At 34.0% G+C, this 15,344-nt stretch overlaps 1 pseudogene; it reads right to left on the bottom strand.

The window, feature by feature from the left end:
* Positions 1-8,335: 8,335 nt before the first annotated feature.
* Positions 8,336-9,912, bottom strand: LOC116589375 (annotated as a pseudogene).
* Positions 9,913-15,344: the final 5,432 nt, after the last annotated feature.

Genomic DNA, 15,344 nt, shown 5'->3' with positions numbered 1-15,344 from the left:
TTTTACTCCACTTACCACATTTTTCCAATTTTTCATTGCATTTTGTGCCTAATCTGTACTAAAAATTTCACTTACGTTATCATTTCTAACATTCGGGATTATGCTAGGAGTTAAAAAGTACTGTAGTTTATTGATTCTGTCCATTGATTATAGACATTGATTATGTCCATTCTTCACATATTAACAACTGTGAAATCATGCATTAGCTCAAAAATCAGTTCCACTTTACTGTTACTATTGGCCAGGTGGTAGTCATGTCAAAGCTGTCATTGCCTGGCGAGTCAGAGCTTCGTTGTTACTCTAGAGTCAGACGACCATAATTCCTCAGTACGTCAGTCTTCGAATCATTAAGGGATTATTTGAGTGAGAACTAAGAGTACTCATTATTATCTGAAAATCTGTTAATAACTACTGGTTTTCATAGACATCCAATATTCTGAGATGCAAATTATTTAGAGATGTCTGACTCAGAAAATTTTTAAAAAAATGATTGATAAACTTTACCTAGTATACATCATTTATATTTTCCTTTTTATATATGTACATGAGCATCTATAAATTTTTAAATCTGTTGCTAAATAAGACTAAACTAACTTCCTTTGAGAATGAAATATTATAGTGATAATATATTTTAATTCATTATTTTAGATCAGTGTTTTTCTGTTTTTTTTTCTAAATAGTACCAAAATTATAGTCAATTGTATTTTAAAAGAGTTTAAACATACTATATCTGTATATTTATATATGAGGAAACATAGGATCAAAATGTGTTCTTATTTAGCATAGTTCTCCTTTTCAGCCTCTGGTAATGGTGTTCTTAAGAAGTGAACTTCTACCAGGACAAACCAGCAGACAAGAATAAAGAAAAGCCTGTAAATATATTTGTAAACAGACAATAAATTCTTAAAAATTAAAGTTGGCTACAAAATATTTTCATAATAAAGTAAAAATCTGAGAAATTAAATATTTTGGGAGGAAACAACCAAATTAGAGCTACCATTTGTACCAATATGAAATTGAATATTAAATTTATTAATGTATATTAAAATTATTAATGTATAATTTTAAGTATTTACCAATTACACAGAAATCAAAATTCTGCACTTCTTAGAAAATTAGCTCAAGACTCATCTCTTCTTTGAAAACCTCTAAATATAATTCAACATCTTTGCCATATTTTTTGTACCTTTGACCAATTTCACACACTAGATTAAATGTTTCCCAAAAATTATGTGTTTGAAGTTCTTTAAAAGATGTCTCCAAGTCTTTATTTTCTTTATCATACCCACTTGTCCTTTAAATAAATAAGATAATGAGAAAGAACATGAGTATGCATGGTTTCTTTAAGCATCATTTCTTCCATCTTTGCCATTGACATATTGAACATCCGCTCAATGTGTGAATTTCACAAACCTATAGTATATGAAATAATGTCTTTAAATTAGCCAATAAAAAGGTAACATACTCCAAAGCAATGTTGATTAATGATACTACTGTTCCAGGCAAGGGAGGGATGAAAGGAATACAGTCCAAGTTCAGCTGAAGTGTGCCGCTGTAGGAACCTTTGATGGAGTCAGTACTCTGAAGAGCTGGCTTAGTCTACAGAAAGCTGATGTCCAGCTGCCAACACGAAAGTCAAGTCCTGTGTGAATAAACCCATCGCTAGGGCACATGGTGCTGGTGTTGACGGATAAGATGATCTCGAGGCCGCTTCCTGGCTTTCACCACCGCCTCTAAGAGAGTTGCCTTTTTGGAGTCGGGAGCTTATTGCCCCAAGGTCTTTGGAGACCTATTTTAGATCAACAAAGTTTGGCTTTGCCCACACTAACCATTCAGGGAGTGCTCACGAATTCTTGGTATATATAGTTTATATGGCCCTTGGCCATGGTTGTTTCTTCATATGTTTTTTTTTTTTTGACAAGCCCATGGGAGAGCGGAGACCAGCAACTGAGCTGCTGAGTTCTTATGGGTGAGAACAGATGAGATGATGACATCCTGACACAACCTACTTCGTTGTTACATATCAAATCTTTACTTCCAAAAATACCTTTTTTTTTTCCTCTTTTGTCATTTTTTGGCATCATTTTTTAAATAGAGTATATGAAATTTGTGTCCATGAATCTAAGGACTTCTTATTAAGAAATAAATGATCTGAAATGAATTAAAACACTTGTGTACTTTCACCCTCAACCAACACACTTGGAGAATAATTGAATTATAGTTACATTATATCCAATGTACTAGTAGATACCATACACCTAGTAGAAGCTACAATAAAATCTGGCTTATGCCTTCAGGAAATCTTTAAGAGAAGAGAAGTTATTCTCAAACAGATTCTCTCTTTTATCATATCTAATCCAAGGAATGTTTCACTCCTCTTTTTAATTCTGTTTGCTTTTTTGTTTGTTTTGCCTTTTGGTGGTAGTTCACTTGTCACCTTTAGATTTCAGATAAATATAAAATTATCCTTTTTACATCCTTTCCAAAGGTACTATATTTTTATGATTGTATTTATTTTTTTTACAAAAACATTTTTTAATTTTATTTATTTTTTTATAGATCTATGCAAGTGCAGTATCTTTCAGATATCTTATTCTTCTCCATATAAATGTTTTCCACAGTGCTTCCCAAGTATATTTCATTTTAAAAGTTGGCTATAGTCACCATCAGATATAATCATAGACCATAGTGGGCTTTTATGAAAAATAATTTCCTACATGGACATTCATCTGAAAGAAGCCTCTCTCTGTACCATAGCAAATTTATTTCAAATTTCTTTTCTGTCTCCTTTTATTACATGTTTCTGGACTCTTGCATTTGGGGTAACTCTACTTACCAATTACTCTGGTAGGGTTTCAGTCTTCTAACTGTTTAATTATCACTTGCAATCAAATAAAAAATTTCTACATGGTTAATTCATAAAATAATATCCAATAATGGGATCTAACAAATGCATTTATATTTGCTTTGCAATGAGATTTTCTCTTTTATTTTGATTTTTCTGAATTTGGATGTTTAATTATTTAAGACAAATGTAAAGCCCTGGCAAAAAATTCAGATGGATTAAACTCTCCAACAGCTTCATTTTCTGCCTATATTATTTTTATTTAATTTAATCAGCAGTATGCTCATAATTCATGATAGCTGTCTATCCTCTTCACAAAAGTCATTGTATAAAACTGTACTTTTATTACACAGCTGTTAGTTTTCACCATATCTTCATTTTAAAAATTATAAAAAATACATGTTTTGGTATTAAATACTTAATATAAATCTTGCTGACCTTGTATAAACCAAATTTTATCTATGCCAATAGAATTATATTCTAGCATATGTGATGATGAAGCTAATGTAAACCAAAAAGTGAGGCTTAAATTAAACAAGTTAAAATGAATATATTAAAATGTAAGCCACTAGAGTTGACTAATGGTGTTTAAAATAAAAATTTGAACTATATGCCTCTTGGACATGATTTTCCATATTATCATAGCTTTATCTAAGTATTCCTCTTCCCCTCTTAAAAAATTATGCAATCTTTTTAGGCACAGAATACATACATACAAGCTAGATTCAACCTATAGTTAGCCAGTCTACATAAGATTTTGTTATTTGCAGCATCATAACATAGACTAGTAATTCTAATTACTTTGTTTTATTTTATTGTTGTGTTTTCTCACATAAGTCATTGTTTTATTCTCTTTTGACAATTTAACAAAATTATTAGCCAAAAACTTATCATTTGAAAAATATGACAGAATATACTCTGGCAGAGAAAATATTGTATTGCTTCCCACATTATTACTTTATTTATTTACTGCATTAATTCCTTTATCTTAAGTTGTTTTTTTTTAAGATTATTTATTTATTTACTTGACAGACAGATATCACAAGTAAGCAGAGCAGCAGGCAGAGAGAGAGGAGGAAGCCGGCCCCCTGCTGAGCAGAGAGCCCAATGCAGGGCTTGATCCCAGGACCCTGGGATCATGACCTGAGCTGAAGGCAGAGGCTTTAACCCACTGAGCCACCCAGGCGCCCCCCTTTATTTTAAGTTTTGAATTCATTTTTCAGAGTAACTAAATATATGAATGAATATCCAAACAGTACTGAAGCACTTGTCAATAATATTTTGTGCCTGTTGCCAAATTAGAAAAACCACTAAAGTATACTTGCGCAAGCCAGGAAACTAATCATAAATGGAAAACTAAGCTCCACAGCTATTATCTGTCATTTAAAAATATTTTATTTAATACACTTTAAAGGTTTGAGTCAAACCATTTTTTATAAAAAATGATTGGAGACATTAATTATATTAATGATCTTAATGTGCATCTAGTAAGAGGACCACTTATCCTCTAAAGGACTAGAAATGCTGCACGCATTAGTGTATTAAAAAAAGAATATATATATATATGCATATATATATATATTTCTCTTATTGGTTTTTATAGAAAGAATAGTACTTTCCATTATTTACTGATCAGCAAACTAAGGAAATTTAAGTTTAATTGCTCTTCCTAGGATTGATATCAGACCCATTGGCATACATTGTGTAGAATACTTTTAAGTTGCATGCTTGTGTGATGACTCTTAGTGATACAGCTTCTTAATTTTGCATATTATATATCTGCTTGTGAAAATTATTAAAAAGCATTTTTTAAAAAGTGGATTTTTCTAATGTAAAATTGCAAAAATTACATTTCATGTTTTACACAGTAATCTACAGGAAAGTTGTTTTTTTTTAAGATTTTATTTATTTATTTGATAGACAGAGATCACAAGTAGGCAGAGAGGCAGGTAGAGAGAGAGAGGGGGAAGCAGGCTCCCCAGTGAGCAGAGAGCCTGATGTGGGGCTCGATCCCAGCAGCCTGGGATCATGACCTGAACTGAAGGCAGAGGCTTTAACCCAGTGAGCCACCCAGATGCCCCTACAGAAAAGTTTTATTTATCCGATTTACTTTTCGCCCCACATAAGGCCAGGTGACAAAATACCTGTCCTGTGAATACCTAGTATTTCAGTCATGCATTTCATTTTGGTCAGACATGTTATTTATCTGGGCTACACATGATATAGCTAGAGACAGAGATAGAAGTAGTGGTGGAGACAGAGATAATAGAGATAGGAATAGATAGAGATAGATCCTTGGTGTATGTACTTAAGATAACTTAATACAGTCTGTGTCTGAGTAGTTTAACATTCTGCATTTCATTTCTAAGAGAGTTTATATTCAAAATTATTTTCCCTATTTGACTGGCCTCCCATTAGTCAATCTGTCTGCCTCAACAGTTCCCACTTTTAACAAGGAAATTCAGCCTTTTTGTTTTTTTCACCTGAGTCATTGAAAGAAGATATGTCCCTACAAAACAAAACAACAACAACAAAAAACCTCTTGTACAAGGTGTGGTTTATGATCATTTAGTATTGTTTAAAAGAAAAAACAGGCTGTCGAATTTATGAAATCAATAATAGATGACTTTGATAAGGATTTTTTTTTTTAAGTAAGCATAGCCTAGTGAAAGGTTTCAAACTGTTTTTAACTGAAATGTGAACTGAATTCACAATATTTTGACATGTGTTATGAAATGGCTTTCAGGCTAACTTGAAAAATAACAACAGACTATTTCATTCATACCAACCACTCTTAAGCTTCAGAAAAACAAGTATTCAGTATGCCAGACTTTTAAAAACAGAAATCATTTGGTTGACGTTATCTGGATGGAAAAAAAAAAAAAAAAGGTAAACCTGACAGGAGTGACTCATTCTTCCAACTTGTTCCAAAGTAGGTGCTAAAGTAGGAGAGTCTCAAGATACGGCTGCTATTTCTGAGGAATGTACCTGGAAATCTACAGAGTTGATATTAATGAATCCACTTGATGTGTAACTTCCCTGTAGTGCTCATTTTTTGATGCTAGATATGTTCTTAGAAAGAACAGTCATGGAGATTTAGACTGGGTCTATGATTATCATCTAAGCAAACAATGCACTCACCTCTGTAGCGTCATTCCCTTAAGAGTCTTAATTATCTTTTAATTTCCTAAGAACATTTAATTGCCAGCTCCTAGGGATGAGAAGCTTTCGTGATCTTAACTTTTCTTCCCCTCTAAGACTTTTATATCCAAATCTTTAAATAGAAGGTGATGTCATGGTTTGGATCTTGGAACAGAAAGAGGGTAGCTGTGAAAGTTTTAGAAAGCATGAAGAAAGTCTGGACTTTAGTTAATATTATTGTAATTACTTTAAATCACTTAGTTTTGATGAACATGTCATTGTTACATGTTAACAGAGTAGACTGTGTGAAAGATATTGAGAACTCCCCATAATATCTTTTCAACTTTTCTATAAATCTAAAATTATTTTAAAATGAAAGATTTTTCTTTAGAAAGTGTTTCAAACTGTTGAAGTTATTAACATTTCATTGGCTTATTTAAAGCTAAAACTGAGGCACAGGAGCAGAGGTCAACCTATTGGCTTGACTGCTTTTTCTGAAAAAAACAAATAAAGGTAATAATCAACATATTTGGAGGTCTGATAATGAGGATTAGTTTGTCTTTTTATTTTTTTAAATAATTAATTATGCTAACCTTGCATTTGTCTATGTGATTTTTCTTTTAAAACAACTTATTCTTGCATTTCTAAAATGATAGAGAACAACTTAAAAATGAAAAGCAATAAACCCTTGTTTAACTATTACTCTTTGGTCTCTTCCAGAGACTACATCCTCAACCTTTTTTTTAAATTTTATTTTACTTTCCTGGTGGTTACTTCTATGTTTCAGCAATATATATGGCCTTGATCTTTATGTAATTATTTAGATGCATAATTTTACTGAAATTAAAAATTATAACCAATCTTCTTCTTTCTCTTTTCTCATAAAATTATAAATGCCCTTTCATTCCCTACTAAACACCTCTGTAAAATGTCACTTCTCCAGAGAGTGTATCCTAGTCACCATTAAGTAACATGAGGCAGCCCTCCTATCAATACTTCTCCCATTTTTAATTTTTTCTTAGTCAACCAAAACTTTTTTTACATTTTCCATGTTAAGATGTATATTTTCCTCTATAACCATGATAACATTAACAGTGTTCTATGTTTATCCTAAAATATAATATCCAATATTATTATGCTTTATAAATATTGAATAAGAGATCATGTACTATAATCTATTAATCATTGCAGAACTCTCAGCTAAATATAATATATATTATATTTATATAAATATAATATGTGATAATATATGATCCTGAATATACTTAGTGTGAAGTTCCATTGGATCTCTAATCCACATTATAAAATTTTCAGAGGACATCACGGTTTTTGTTATCTCTATATTTGGACTTTACTTTTCTTATAATTTTTCTTTGCCTATTTACCCCTTGATACTTGTAATGTTTTTCCTTTTGTCTGTGTCTTCTTATTCAGTCATATCTTCTACTGTGTCTAAGATTCTAGTTATGTACTTTGGTCCCCTAAATTCTATTTTCCCAAATCACCTTTACTCATGAGTTCTATGTTCTGCAGCCAAACTGGAATTATTGTTCTCTGGACCTGCTGTACAGCTTAGGCCCAAAGATTTCCCTTCTCTACTCTAGTCTGACTCCATTTGTTTATTTTTTTAAAAGAATATTTTTTTCTTATTTATTTTTTATTTTTTTTTAAAGATTTTATTTATTTATTTGACAGACAGAGATCACAAGTAGGCAGAGAGGCAGAGAGAGAGAGAGGAGGAAGCAGGCTCCCTGCTGAGCAGAGAGCCCAATGCGGGACTCGATCCCGGGACCCTGAGATCATGACCTGAGCCGAAGGCAGCGGCTTAACCCACTGAGCCACCCAGGCGCCCCATTTTTCTTATTTTTTTTTAAGAAAAGTGTGGAGTTTAGGGACACCTGGGTGTCTCAGTTGGTTAGGCCACTGCCTTCAGATCAGGTCATGATCCCAGGTCCTCGGATCGAGTCCTGCATCGGGCTCCTTGCTCAGCGGGTAGCCTGCCTCTCTCTCTGCCGCTGCCTGCCACTCTGCTTGTATTTGCTCTTTCTCTCTCTCTCTGACAAATAAATACATAAATAAATAAAATATTTAAAAAAGAAAAAAGAAAAAGGAAAGTATGGAAGTTAATCTTTACTTACAGAACACTGCAATATGTGAGATTCCACATAGAAATAAGGAAACCCACTGAGGGGAGAAGCTTCATACAGTAGGGACATTTTGGAACACTCAAGTATAGCTTCCTTGCAAAAAAGTGTTACAGTAACAAAACACATTTAAAAAGAGTTCTTAGTAGAGAAACAGTAAGAAAAACTTATACCAAACTTGGTATACAAACAAATTTATGCTTTGCTATATAATCTGAAAGTTAAAGGTCCCAGGAGTGCCATCCTGAATTTGGGATGCATAGCCTTCAGAGGTAGTTTCTGGTACAATATTTTCATCTTCCTCTTCCTCAACAGAGATACTTCTCAATTAAGTTTAAGCTTAATGAAGCTTTGTACACAGACTCATTATCATGGCTTTATAGAGCTTCAATTTTGTCTAGATCTCCACATTCTCCAATCATACTAAGTTTCTCAGTTTCACCTAGATTCTCAGCAGCCTGAAAGATGTTTGAAGTGGGATCCAGAATAACTGGAATACTTTTGGTATCTTTTGCAGTTGAGAGGTTCATCAGTGGTTCTATTATGCCACAATGAATGCGATATACAATCTGTTCATCTGTCCAACCACTTGTATAACAGCCCACAGCCCAGACAGCTACATTTTGGGTCTTAAAGTCTGCCTTAGAGAGAACATCAGTGAGGAATGGGACTAAGCCAAGATTCAAAACTTGCTGTATCTGGTCCTGATGACCAGCTGTGATATTTGACATTGTCCATGTAGCTTCCTTTTGAATATTAGTTTTGGGGTTCATTAGCAGGCTGGGAAAGACAGCAAGTGCATCTGTTACATCCTGTCTGTTTATCTCTCCCAGTGACAATATTTCCTATGACTCCTAGCATAGGAGTCCCAGTAGACAATTTAGTAGTTCCTAGAAGCTTCACAAGTTGAGCACACTCCTGTTTTCACAACCATTTCAATTCGTTCTTTTGGACCAACAATAAGGTAGGAAATGACCCAGTAAATCCCTGCTAATATACTTCTGGATCATCATGATGCAGGAGATGAACTAAAGTAGGAAGAATCTGCTCGACCTCATCTAACAAGATTCTTCTTGAGAGAAAGTTTTCAAGATGTTCAATAAGGTTATGTAGTAACCACACACCAAAGGTGACCTATCAGGAACTTCAAGGAGAACCAACAGTGAGTCAATTGCTGAAACTTGATAATCAAGTCTCAGAAAACCCAACCATCACCTGCAGTGTTTCTTAGAGCTCATACAGCTTGTTCACTGGTATGGGCATGGGGAGATGCCGACAGAAAAATGAATGCTGGGATAACATTTCCATCTACCACAACCGTGGTCTGTTCTGATGTCCCTGAAGCAATGTTAGAGAGGGTCCAGGCAGATTCAAACTGAATGGGATTACAATCAGCTCTGCTCAAGAAGGACACAAATTTTGGACTCAAACCAATCCAATTATGTTGTCTATGGGGGACTGTTTTTCCCTAGAAAGCAGTTTCCTAGTAGCTTGAGCAGCCTGGAGCTGGCTTTCCAAATTGTTGCTATTTATGCCTTTGACAGAGTCATCAACAGACCAATTCAGTGCCCTGCTTGTTTTGGTTTCTTGAAGCGGACAAGTAGTGTCATCAGAAAATTAGCTTACATTTCTCCTTTTCAACATCTGGTCATCTTTCTTAGCTTTCCTTAGGTCCACATTAACTTCTATTCAGTGCCGTCTTATTTTTGTACTGTGTTTCTTCTTGTTCTTAAATCTGTTAAGGTGTGCAGTTGGTGAAATAGCATTCTTGTTGGTGGACATGGTTAGGAGACAAAGGGAGAGAGCTACACACTGGCTCAGGCTTCCACAGGAGACCATTTGGGGCATTGCAGCTGCCTTCAAACGTCCACCATGGTTCAGCCCAAAGATGGTGTGCTGACTCCATTTGTTTAAATTAAATTTTAATTTTTAATTAATTTTTTTTAATAATTAAAAAGAAATGATGGAGTGCCTGGGTGGCTTAATGGGTTAAGCATATGCCTTTAGCTCAGGTCATAATCTTGGGGTCTTAGGATCAAGCCCCTGTGCTGGGCTCCCTGCTCCGCAGGGAGTCTGCTTCTCCCTCTCTCCCTGCCTCTCCCTCCCCTGCCTTTCTCAAGTAAATAAGTAAAATCTTTTAAAAATGCTATTATTTCCCGTTATTTGAATCTTTTATGTAGCAACCAGTTCCTGCTTTATGTCTGCAAAATCTTTCCAAATATATTAGAAGACATTTACTAGTCTTTTTAAATGTTATCTTCAATTATCTGTATTAGCTCACTGTGTGGGATCAGGTCCCTGGTTTCCATGTATTTGGCCTCTTTTAATGTTTCCCATGTTTTTCTTAATACACTGGTAATATGTATTTATTGTTCATATTTGCAATGCAGAGACTCCATGGGAGGAATATGTGTATTGAAAAAATATCAATTGGCCAGCTACACTTTGAGGTGTATTGCACATTATTATGCATATTATGGTTGAATTGTATGTTATTCCTGGCTATCCCTAAAAGCCATATCATCTGTATTAGCTGTAATTATTCTCACAAAGCCTTTGTTCCATTTCTCAAGAGAGTATTCTATCAGTTTTATGTCTCTAAATAACAACTTGTTAGCAACTCAATGTGAAAATGTGGAAGAGGCTTTAAGAGAGAGAAAAAGGATTTTCTTTTTTAAATGCAGAATTTCAAATGGTCTTAGACAAAAGCTGGATGCCATGTTTGGGCCCCTGAGACTGAAAACCTCTCTCAATATGGTCCTGCTGAACAGCTCAGTTCCCTCTACACTTCAAGAGCCTAGGAAAACTACATCTTATGTTTCATAAATTAACATTTGTTTATATTCTTAACATGTTCTAGAAATACATTGAAATATTCCCATATCATCTTCCTCATTGTGATTTCACACATTCTTTAATTTTTTAAAAAGATTTTATTTATTTATTTGACAGAGATCACAAGTAAGCGGAGAGGCAGGCAGAGAGAGAGGAGGAAGCAGGCTCCCTGCTAGGCGGAAAGTCCCATGTGGGGCTTGATCCCAGGACTCTGGGATCATATCCTGAGCCAAAGGCAGAGGTTTAACCCACTGAGCCACCCAGGTGCCCCTATTCTTTAACTTTTTACAATTATGTTAATGTGGTCTCAAAGTAGAGGAGGTAGGAAGTTTAATATGACTTTTCATTTTGGATTTTCAAAGGAGGAAATATATCTGGCAGAAAAGTTGACATTACACATTTATGAAGACTGCTTTTATTTATTCATATGAATAACTTAACTATATAATCAAAAACATAACTTTTTAAAAGAGCTGTTCAAAATATTTGCTTTTATGTTATGGGTTTGATTTCAATATTATATTTGTCAGTTTTACTTTAAAATATATCTTTATTAGTCTTCAATCCCTTCAAAAATAGAAAGAATTTAAAATGACTGATTTTCATCTTAAAATATCCCTCTGTGACATTTCATTCCACAGTATATAAATTAGAGTAGCCATAAACTCTGCTTTTGAATCATTGTGTTGCAAAGATGACCTATCATTGAAGGTTACTTGTGATGCAACTAGTTATATCTTTGTACCTTTGGAAATAAAACAGAGTGTGTTTGTCTTCTAATTAATGGGATCCAGAAAACTTAACATTTAAAACATTTTTTTAAATATAATTCCATTTGGATTTGAATAATGTAATTTTAAGTTAATATAACAATATTTCACAGATAGCAAAAATTAGAAATAAATACTTTATGTTCTTGCTAATAAACCTAGTAAATTATGAAAAAAAATTATTTTCTCAACTTTATTTCCTTTGGTCAAACATTTCCAAAATACACACTTGCTTTTAAGTGTTCTGTGGTTCAGTGTATCTTCAACAATGACATTTCACAACCATGAAAAAATCATTGTTATCAAGAATCAGATCTTAATTCAATGTCAATAAAGGTATCAATATACTGTTTAGATGTTAATCTTATGTATGCATTTTGAATCTGTTTAACTCTCTATTTGGTCCCGAAATGGAAACTAGTAATTACTTCCAAATAGGGCATTTTTCTCTTCTCTTTTTGCAATACCTTTTTCTGTGAAGAACATTTTGGGCAAACTTTGAACTAATATCTATTCATGTTTCATCATTCCCCATGATATGCTGACCTAAGATTTTTAGTGTTAACGTCAAAGAGATTTGTATGCACATCTTTTCTTTCCTGCGATTTATGAGGATGGCCTAAATTAAACTGACCTTTGAATCACAGTTTTTAAAGCTCTAACTTAGGTAAATAATATATACCTCCTTTTTTTTTAGGAATGAAATGACCCAAGTTTGAACACAGTATACACAAAATCAATTTTAGTTGCTTCTCTTTCCCGCCAATGTTTTTTGTCTTTTTTTTTTTTAATGTGTTGTTATAGCTCTCCATCTCAGTTCTGCCAGTTTTAAAATAAGAAAAACAAACAAACAAACAAAATTAGATTCACAGCTAAATCTAACTGGGTTCAGATTCCAGTACCATTTATTCACACTGGGAGGGATTGCAACATAGGCATGTAGCCTCTTTGATGTTTAAATTCCTCACAAATGTTACCTTTTTTTAATACTACAACCCCAAATAGTTGTGATAATTAAATAAAAAAACTTTAATGATAAAGCTTAAAAATGTGTACCTCCATGGTGAACAATTTTAGGTACATCCATACTAAGCTCCACATGAAAATAATTTTTTCTCTTAACTAAATTAAAATATTAAATATTATATGCATTAGAAATGTTCACATTTCAGGGCACCTGGATGACTTGGTTGGTTGTGTCCAACTCCTGATTTCAGTTCAGGTCATTATCTCATAAGTCATGAGATGGAGCCCCCCCAACCCCCCAACCCCCAACAAGCTTTGAACTCAATGGAGAATCTGCTTGAAGATTCTCTCCCTCTGCTCCTCATCCCACTTGCGTTCTCATTCTCTGTGTCTCCTTCTCTAAAATAAATAAATCTTAAAAAAAAAAAAAAAAGAAAAAGAAAAAGAAAAATGTTCACATTTCCTTTTCCCTTAGTGGATTAAAAGTATAAGATATTATTGTATATATTAGAAATTTCCACATTATGAGATTAAAAGTCACTTATGGTTTGTCTCCCTCCCAATCCCATCTTGTTTCATTTATTCTTCTCCTACCCACTTAAGCCCCCATGTTGCATCACCACTTCCTCATATCAGGGAGATCATATGATAGTTGTCTTTCTCTGCTTGACTTATTTCGCTAAGCATGATACGCTCTAGTTCCATCCATGTTGTTGCAAATGGCAAGATTTCATTTCTTTTGATGGCTGCATAGTATTCCATTGTGTATATATACCACATCTTCTTGATCCATTCATCTGTTGATGGACATCTAGGTTCTTTCCATAGTTTGGCTATTGTGGACATTGCTGCTATAAACATTCGGGTGCATGTGCCCCTTTGGATCACTACGTTTGTATCCTTAGGGTAAATACCCAATAGTGCAATTGCTGCCCTATATGCTGAGTGAAATAAGTCAAGCAGAGAGAGTCAATTATCATATGGTTTCACTTATTTGTGGAGCATAACAAATAGCATGGAGGACATGGGGACTTAGAGTGAAGAAGGGAGTTGGGGGAAATTGGAAGCGGAGGTGAACCATGAGAGACTATGGACTCTGAAAAACAATCTGAGGGTTTTGAAGGGACGGGGGGTGGGAGGTTGGGGTACCAGGTGGTGGGTATTATAGAGGGCACGGATTGCATGGAGCACGGGGTGTGGTGCAAAAATAATGAATACTGTTATGCTGAAAATAAAAAAAAATAATAATAAAGATAGTAACCAAGATCTAAAAAAAAAAAAAAAAAAAGAAAGAAATTTCCACATTATAAGAAAGAAAAACATTCAAAAATAATTTAACAGTTCTTTATAATCAAATTGAAATTACATCATACTTTCTCACTCTCTTTGGTTCATAGAATGCTTTTCCCTTGTGGCCAGTTCCTTTTTGATCTATTTTATGTAGTCATGAAAAAAGATCTGGATAGTCTGATCTAAAATACTTTATGCCATAAATAAATTGTTTCATTATATCTTAAGCAACTTTTATGTTCTATACTTGTTCTGGATAATGTTCTAAAAACTTTTCTAGACATATGTATATGAAGATGAAAAAAACAGACATGATACCTATTTTTAAAGATTCTTCACTTTACCTAGAAACAGATTTTATATATATATATATATATATATATATACATATATATATATATATATTAACAGATTTGGTGGCAGTGGCACTGGAATCAGAAGCAAACTTCAGATAATATTCAGGGACAATGAGAAACACAGACCTGGCACCCATGAACCCCTTTTGAGTTCACTGCCTTTCTTACCATCTTTGAGGGATGTAGTTAAGTTCCTCTCAGTTCTGAGCTCCATTTGTGTTGAGCCCCCAATCTAATTGGGTTTTGAGTCAGTTCCCCATTTGTTTGGCATCACTAGTTCCATAGTGGGAAATGCTGATAATTTGGATCGGAGTTCTCCATTTATGCGGAAATTTTGGTCATTGGTTCCAAACACAGACTCCATGTTGCATCCTGCTGGCTGCAGTTCCACATTTGTTTGGAATCCTTCCCCAGATTCCATGTTAAGAACTACTGATGGCAGCTGCAGTACACCATTTGTTTGAAATCAGATTGCAGTACCCATTTGTTAAATTTGGTCTTTCGATCCATTCCCCTGTCCCAGGTTCCGTAGTGGGAATTATTGGATGTGTACACAGGAGCTTCTCTTGGCTAGTGGCTAGAATGCAATAATATCACTTGGTTACTGCTAAGACATTAAGAAGCACATGTTTGTTATTCTTGTTTTGTGTAGATAAAGGCTAGCTAAAAGAAATGGGATCTTTAATTCCAAAGAATTAAGCATATCATCTTCTGACACACCTGTTTAGGAACTATAGTCCTGGTAGCTGTTGATACCTTAAAAAATGACAAAATCCTACTAAAAACAACCTAGAATTGCAATGGCCATTATGGGGCATGTTCCAGTAAGACAATACCATTCATTTAAGAAGCATATTTGAAAACAAGTATCCCCAAATTAAATAAACAGAATAAGACAACTATTTTAACTTATATGCCAAAACTTCCAAAAGACTTCAAGACTCCAACATAGCTTTATTGAAAGACAAGTTTAAAAGTAAAGACATAGGAGATAACT

Source organism: Mustela erminea, chromosome 4 (assembly GCF_009829155.1).
Source record: "Mustela erminea isolate mMusErm1 chromosome 4, mMusErm1.Pri, whole genome shotgun sequence".
NCBI lineage: Eukaryota > Metazoa > Chordata > Mammalia > Carnivora > Mustelidae > Mustela > Mustela erminea.
This window is presented reverse-complemented; position numbering and strand designations above follow the sequence as displayed.